We start from the raw sequence: 8251 nt of genomic DNA, 5'->3' as shown, positions 1-8251 counted from the left end.
AATCTTACATCTACAATTTGATGAGTTTTGATAAGTCCATGTGTGTGTTTAACCCACATGCCTCTAATGATACACAATATTTCCATAACCCAGAAAGTTCCCTCATGTGCCTTTCTAGTCAATTTCCTCCCACCTAAAGGCAATCACCTTTCTTTTTCTTCTCTTTCTCCTTCCCCTCACCCCTCCCCATTCCTTTCTCCTGGTCTCTTTTTTCTCTTCTTTTTTCCCTTTTCTTCTTTTTTTTTTAAAACCATAGCTGAGTTTTGCCTTCTCTAAAAACTTAATGAAATCACACAGTGTGGTTGGCATAATGATGCTCCCTACAATCCCCAAATAAGTACAAGTCCTGATTCCTGTTAGGTTACAGGGCAAGAAGGAATTAAGGTTACAGATGAAACTAAGTTTGCTAATGGCTTTAAAATAAAGATTCCTGGATTATCTGGGTGGGTCCAATATAATCACAAGGGTCATTAAAAGTGGAAGAGGGAGGCAGAAAAAGAGAGGCAGAGAAAGATGTGAGGATGGAAGCAGGCTCAGAAATGCTATTAGGCTGTTGCAAAAGTAATTGCAGCTTTTGCCTTTGAAAGTAATGGCATAAACTGCAATTACTTTTGCACCAACCTAACACATTGCTGTCTTTGAAGAAGGAGAAAAGGGGCCACAAGCCAAGGAATGTGAGTGGCCTCTAGAAGCTGGAATAAAGTTCTCCCTTAGAACCTCCACAAGGAAGGCAGCCCTGCTGACACTTTGATTCTAGTGCAATGAGACATGTATTAGAACTTCTACCCTACCAAGCTGTAAAATAAAAAAGCTGTGTTACTTTAAGCTACTAAGTTTGTGGTAATTTAGTACAGAAGCCTAGTATTTTTTTTTTTTTTCTATCAGGGCCTTCTCTCTTTCAGAATAATGTTAGTGAGATTCACAATTTTGTTAAGCATATTCATAATTTGTTTCATTTTATTACTGAGTAGTATTGCATTGGATGAATATACCCAAGTTAGTTTTTTCATTCTCCTGTTGATGAGCTTTTGAGTACTTTCCAGTTATGTACTACTATGATAAAGCTGCCATCGGCAGTTTTATACAGGTCTTTTTGTGGATAGATGAGCCTCCATTTAAGGGAATGGTATCAGATATTGAGTTTCTATAGCCCTTAAACCAAACAGTATAGGGAAGGGCACACTCTCACCCCCCAGAAAGGCAGTCAATGCCTATATGTTCCTGAAAAATATCTTAGCCTTCAACATCCCAGTGTTGTGGAAATCATGTCTCCTGGCAAAAACCTAACAAAATCAGGTTAAGAAAGCCAAGACACTGTAATATATAGTTAAGATTTTAAAATAAATTAATAATTCTGCTAGAACCAGAATAGAAAATCAAAATGCCATAGCAGCACCACTAATGGTAAAGGGAGATAAATATAAATGTATCCATTCATTGATTGCAGGGGGAAAGTGATTGAGTATTCACTTGGGGCTAACAACATCATGCTAGCCTGAGATATAAAGAACCTGTTGATAACCTGGTAGAGAAATGGACAGATAAGCAAACCTTTATGATTTAGTATTTTTAAGAGCTGATCATGTTATTCAATGGCTGTTATGGAAATGAAGAGGACTGATACCCCTAAGTCCACCTGGTGGGTGTGGATCCTGGAAGATTTCTGGGAGAAGAGAATGTCCTAGTTAAAGAGAACAGCAAGTCTAAAGTCTGGAGGCAGGAACTCGTGGGCATGGTTGAGGAACAACAGGGACCCAGTGAGCATTCAAGGATGGTGGACTTCTGCCTTCTCAGAGATACATTGTAAGGACAGCAGAAATAGAAATCCCTTGAAGCACTGTTGACAGCTGTTTTGAAACCTCATTTCTTGGCTTCTTAATTTAAAAGAATTTAAATAGGAGACACATGGCATAGAGTAATTTATTGCAAAAGAAAAAGAGTAGTTTGAAAGTTACATGCAGAAATAGACAGTACACCCTGAGAGAGAGAAAATTCAGGGTGGGCTGCTCGTAAGGGTGGTGCAGCGTTGATTATTGCTGGGGAAACTCCCTTTATGAGAGTCTTACATGGTTATTCATAAGGAGATGGGAAGAAGTGTTACTAGTAAGCAAGTTCTGGGTGGTCTTCTGGGTGCACATGCACAGTAGCTGGTCATACTTGTTCATATGTCGCATGTCTCATTAGCATCTTAAATCTCCACCCAGGGGTGTGTTTACTATTATACTGAGCAAAGCGTCAGTTTGAGGACAGGTAAAATTAAAATATGCATGCTCTTTACAAGGCAAAATCCCTACTGAAGATAACTTTGCTTGAATGAACTCAATTCCAATGCGAATACTGAGGCTTACTGTGTTGGCCGTACGGTCACCATGGTTGCTGCGTTCCAAGAACATGGTCGTTTCCTTGACTACCTATCCTGCCTCAGCATTACCATGTACTTGTGGAGAAAAACTCTCAGCAGGGACCAATGAATAAGGTGCTCTAAGAGAGTACAAACATCACACTGAAATCCTTTCAATTACTAAAAGTCGCCCTTCTCTTTTTTCTGTACAAGCAGTTCCCTCTTCCTGGAATACTCTTTCCTTCCTTTCTTATCCCTAGTCCTAAAATTTCTCTTAGCATGTGTCTTAATTTGTTTTAAGTTGCTGTAACAGATTATCACCGACTGGGTAATTTATAACGAACAGAAATTTATTTGGCTTACAGTTCTGGAGGCTGGAAAGTCTGAGATTAAGAGGCTGTATCTGGCGATGGCCTTCTTGGTGCTTCATAAAATGGCAGAAGGCATCACAAAGTGGGGTGTGTGTGTGTGTGCATGTGCACACGTGTGTGTGAAAGAGTAAACATGCATGTGTGTAAGAGAAGGCAGAACTCAGTTTTATAACAAACCACTCTCATGATAATGAGCCCACTCCCAAGATAACAATATTTTCAAGAGGGCAGAACTCTCATGACCTAATCATCTCTTAATCACCCACTTCTCAACACTATTGTATCAGGAATTAATCTGCCAACACATGAGCTTTGGGGGACACATTCAAAGCACCGCAGCATGACTATTGATTCTTTAGCTTTTAGTCTAATATTACATCCTCTTAGAAGTCTTCCCTGATGTTTTTTCTGCCCCAACCCCAAACTTGGAATGATGCTTCTGTTTTGTGTAACTATAGCCCCTCAGACTTTCCCGACCATAACTGTTGATATTATATTGTTTATCTAATTGTCTGGCTTCCCTAATAGGCAATGCAGCTGTAAACTCAGGAGTATTATTCTCATTTTACAGACATGGAATATGAGGCACATTGTAGGGTAAAGCCTCTATTCTGCATCTGTAAAACAGGAATGAAAATAGTACCTGTCTTAGAGAATTGTCATGAGTACTGAAGGAGTTCATAGAGACAAGGCAGTTAGAACAGTAAACCCTCAGTAGGTGATCTCATACTTGCCTCAAGACTTTATTCTCACAGTCATTTCCACTGCAGCAAATGGGAATTCCATTCTTCTAGCTGCCTGAGCCAAAAACCTTGGAGGCATCTTTAACTCCTCTCTCCCTGTTGAACTCTACATTTAATCCATTAGGAAATCCTGCATTTAAGCTTTACTCTCAAACAAATGTATCAGAGTCCAGTGCTTTTCCTCAGTGCCCACGCTGGGCTGGGCTACCATCCCTCTCATCGGGATTATTACAAAAGCCTCCTCAGGGGTCTTCCTGCTTCTGCCCTGGCTTCCGCACTTGGCTCTCCACAGTGATCCCACTGAAACCTAAGCCAGAGTGGGCCACTTCCACTGAGATCCTTTTAGTGGCCCTCACCTTGCTCAGAGTCAAAGCCAATGGCCTGCAAGCGCTGCCCCTAGCCACTTCTCTGACTGCATCTGCAAATCTAATTTTTTCTTTTTTTATTCCTGGAGTCTCGCTCTGTTGCCCAGGCTGGAGACCAGTGACACAATCTTGGCTCACTGCAACTTCCGTCTCCCGGGTTCAAGCGATTCTCATGCCTCCCAAGTAGTTGGGACTACAGGCACGCACCACCACGCTCGGCTAATTTTTGTATTTTTGGTAGAGATGGGGTTTCACCATGTTGGCCAGGCTGGTCTCGAATTCCTGACCTCAAGTGATCCACCCACCTCGGCCTCCCAATGTGTTGGGATTACTGGCATGAGCCACAGCACCTGGCCTGCAAATTTTGCTTCATCTCAACCACTTGGTTACTTCACTACAGACACAGGAGACTCCTTGCTGTCTCTTAAACACAACATACACACTCTTGTCTTAGGACCTTTGTGCTTGCTGTACTTTGTACCAGATATCATTACTGCTCCCTCACTACTTTTTGTTCAAGCCATCAAGGTCTCCCCGGATTACTTTATATAAAACAGTCCCCGCTCCTCTCCACACCTTCCCCACCCCTGCCCCCAAACTCTCAGTTACAACTCTTTATTTCTTTTCAGAGTAGTTATCACCATATACCTAGATATATATTTGCTTATTTATTAGTTGTTTATTGTCTTTCCCCATTTGAACGTGAACGCTGTAAGGCAGGCATTCCTTTATGTTGTTCAATACAGTATTCCCAGAGCATAGGACAGAGCATGGCATTTAGCTAAGTGCTCAAAAAATATTTATAAATGAATGAATGATGATTTATATTTGGCACAAAAGAGGCCCACAATAGCTACTTGTTGAATGAACGAACAAATGAATATTGTAGACATTCCCAGGAAGGGCACTGATAATGGGGGTAGGGGCAGAAACTAGCACATGTGTCCGGAACATTGGCTGCATGGGCTGAATGATGGTTTTTCTCTAGTTAATTTTCTTTATGGGCATTTTATATGGTTTGTGGGACCACTTTTAAGTAGGCCACATGGTGGTTCTTGAACCTCAGTCATCACCAGAAATACCCATAGAGATTCTTATTTAATGGGTCTGAGGTAGGACTGGGAAATTTGAGTAACTTTGAGCAAGGATTTAACCCTCGGTTTCCTCATATGTAAAATGGGATTATAATATCGTTTTATAGAGTGTCAGGATTAAAGAAAATCATCTATGCGAAGTGTCTCATACATAGTAAATATTAGATTCCCTTTGCTTCTGCTCAGGTTTTTGTTTTTGAGATGGAGTCTCACTCTGTCATCCAGGCTGGAGTGCAGTGGCGTGATCTTGGCTCACTGCAACCTCCACCTCCCAGGTTCAAGCGATTCTCATACCTCAGCCTCCTGAGTAGCTGGACTAAAGGCTCATGCCACCACACCTGGCTAATTTTTGTATTTTTAGTAGAAATAGGGTTTCACCATGTTGGCCAGGCTGATCTCGAACTCCTGACCTCGAGTGATCCACCTGCCTCGGCTTCCCAAAAGTGCCGAATTACAGGCATGAGCCACCACACCCGGTCTGCTCAGGTTTTCTCTGAAGTTTAGAGGTTAAATTCTTATGAACAATTCATTTTACATGCTCTCCTAAAATTTAGTTTTGATTCATCTCAATCTAGATCTCTACTTTGAGTTGCAGATTTATTTTTCAAACAAAGTCAGTATCTTCACTTGAATGTCTCATAGAGGTATCAAACTCAACATATCTAAAGCCACTCAAAATTGTCCCCTTCTGATCTCCTCCTCCACATTTCCCAAGTCAGGAAATGGCATAAGCTCAAGTTAAAAACTTGGGAGTCATTTTTTGACACTTTTTTTGCCTCTACCTTCCATGCATTCGATCAAATCCTTACAGTTCTATACCTGACCTATATCTTCAATCCACCATCATCTCCTAATCTCCATTGCCTGCAAACTGGTTGTCACACATCCTCTGTTGCACCTTTCTTATTCATTCTCCACTTTGCAGCTGGAATAATCTTTATTTTTTTTTTTTAAGAGACGAGGTCTCACACTCTGCTGCCCACGCTGGAATGCAGAGGCGTGATCATAGCTCACTGCAGCCTCGAACTCCTGGGCTCAGTCAGGTGCGTGCCACCAAGCCTGGCTAATTCTATTTTATTTTTGTAGAGATGGGGGTCTGGGGATCTGGGGGTCTTGCAATGTTGCCCAGGCTGGTCTCAAACTCCTGGCCTCAAGTGATCCTCCCACCTCAGCCTCCCAACGTGCTGGGATTACAGGCGTGAGTCACTGTGTCCGGGATCATCTTTTACAAATGTAATTTCTCATGTCCAGATGGACCTTTTCAACTCTTCATTGGCTTCTTTTGTCTTTAGGATTAAGCCCAAAGTCCTTAACCTGACCCTCAAGGGCCCACCCACCTCTCCTTCCCAGGTAGCTCTCTCAGTCTAAGCACAGTGGCCTTTTCCCAAAGCCTTCACAGAGCCACTTCCTACCAAAGGGCCTTCAAACCTGCAGTTTCCACAGCTAAATGCACTGCCCACCCCACCCCCTTCTCTCTGTTGCCTGCCCTAACTCCTCCTTATTCTTCAAGGCTGAGATTTAATGTCACTTCCTCAAGGAGATCTTTCTTACCCCCTAGCACAGACAGGCTCCTTTGTTATACACTCTCATAACTCTCAGGCTTTTTTCCAGCAATCACAACAGCATTACTACACAGCCTCAATTCCAAGCCACTTGCTTCACATTTGAAGTTGCCAGCTGTCAGACGGGAGATGAAGTAGAAATGGGATTGTTGTTGTCTGCACCCATTAGGACCCTGTTTTTCACAAGGGGGCATTTCCTCATCCGATTCCAACTTCAGTTATTTTCATGGCTGGAATTTGATTTAAATTTGAATTCCAACTTGAAGCTTAACATATCTCCAAAGTACTACTTTGCGGTACTGAATGAAGAATATAAGTAGAAGGTTGCCTGCTACATGCCATGTAATGCTCTGAAGGACAGTAGAAACCACCAGCTTGCTCAGAAAAAAATGGTGGAAGAATTTTCAAGACCAAGAGATGCTGGCTTCTGTATATGCTTTGTGTAGAAGTCTTGAAAGACTACACACTCAGGGGAGGAACACTTACCGGGTGGAACTTCTGCCAAACTTTCAAGAGCAGCTACTTTCTAATGATCTGTAATTCAAAAAACAACCAGAACAAAAACCAGTTGGAAATGCAGTCAAAACATTGCTTTTCCATATTCCTTGCAATTATACTTTCATTTTTAGGTGGTGAGGAACACCAGGATGAGCCATTATAAAAAGCATGACTGCAGATGGCCAAGAGTGATACGGATGCACCCTTCACCCTGAAGGTGAAGGTTAAAGCTCAAAGTCTGATTGCAAAGGATAAGGGGGGAAAAAAAAACCTGGATAAATGTATCCCTGTGTCCTTCAGCACCAGAAAAAGCTGCTACTAAATCACTGGTGTGGGTTGGAATTGGTAGAAGCTTTGATTTGAGGAAAAAAGTATCATTAGCTGTGTCATTTTGAGTTGTTTTAGAGACAAGGTCTCACTCTGTGGCCCAGACTGGAGTGCACTGATGCGATCACAGCCCCCTGCAGCCTTGAACTCCTGGGCTCAAGCGATCCTCCTACCTCAGTCTCCTAGCTACTTCGGGTCTCTCTGTGTTTGCCCAGGCTGGTCTCAAATTCCTGGCCTCAAGCGATCCTCTCGCCTGGTCCTCCCAAAGTGTTGAAGTTACAGGCATGAGCCACCAATCCTAGCAATAGCTGTGTAATTTTTAAAATAACAGGCTTCGAACCAACACTTTGCTTTTGTTCACTGTAGTATCCCTGGGGTGTGTCTCATTCCCTGAATCATACACGGTAGATGCTCAATAAATAGTTTTGTAAATAAATGAGCTCTTGGATTTACCTGCAGACTTTGGATCAGTTTGATCTAGCAAGTGTGGGGAAACTTGAAAAGTCTGGCACCCCAGCCAACTCCTCAGCGCCCCGTGTGCTTGGCGCCTACACCTGCCTGGTACCGGGAGGGTGCTACGGGACTGCCCTAAACCTTACCCCTTCGGTGGTGGTCCCTGCCCTTCTCGGCTCCTGCACTGCCCACACTACGCGCTGCTGGGCCGAAAGACACGTGCTTCGGTTTTAACCCCCGTCTGCAAGAAATGTGACCTCAGCCAAAAAAAGGCCGCTGGTCTGAGAAGAGAAATCATGAGTCATGGATTCGGGGGTTCGGACCTTGGAGCAGGCGGTGAAGTGGGCGTGCGTGGGTTGGTGGGGAAGAGGGCTGCCGAAGGACGCCACAGCCCTTCTCTCCTGGGCAGGATCCCCAGAAAACTGCCCCCTCGCCGTCGTCCAGCGCTCCCATTCCCGACAGCTGTCTGCCAGGGCGCGGCCGGGGCCCGGGCGGGG

Source organism: Colobus angolensis, unplaced genomic scaffold, assembly GCF_000951035.1.
Source record: "Colobus angolensis palliatus isolate OR3802 unplaced genomic scaffold, Cang.pa_1.0 Scaffold10, whole genome shotgun sequence".
NCBI lineage: Eukaryota > Metazoa > Chordata > Mammalia > Primates > Cercopithecidae > Colobus > Colobus angolensis.
This window is presented reverse-complemented; position numbering follows the sequence as displayed.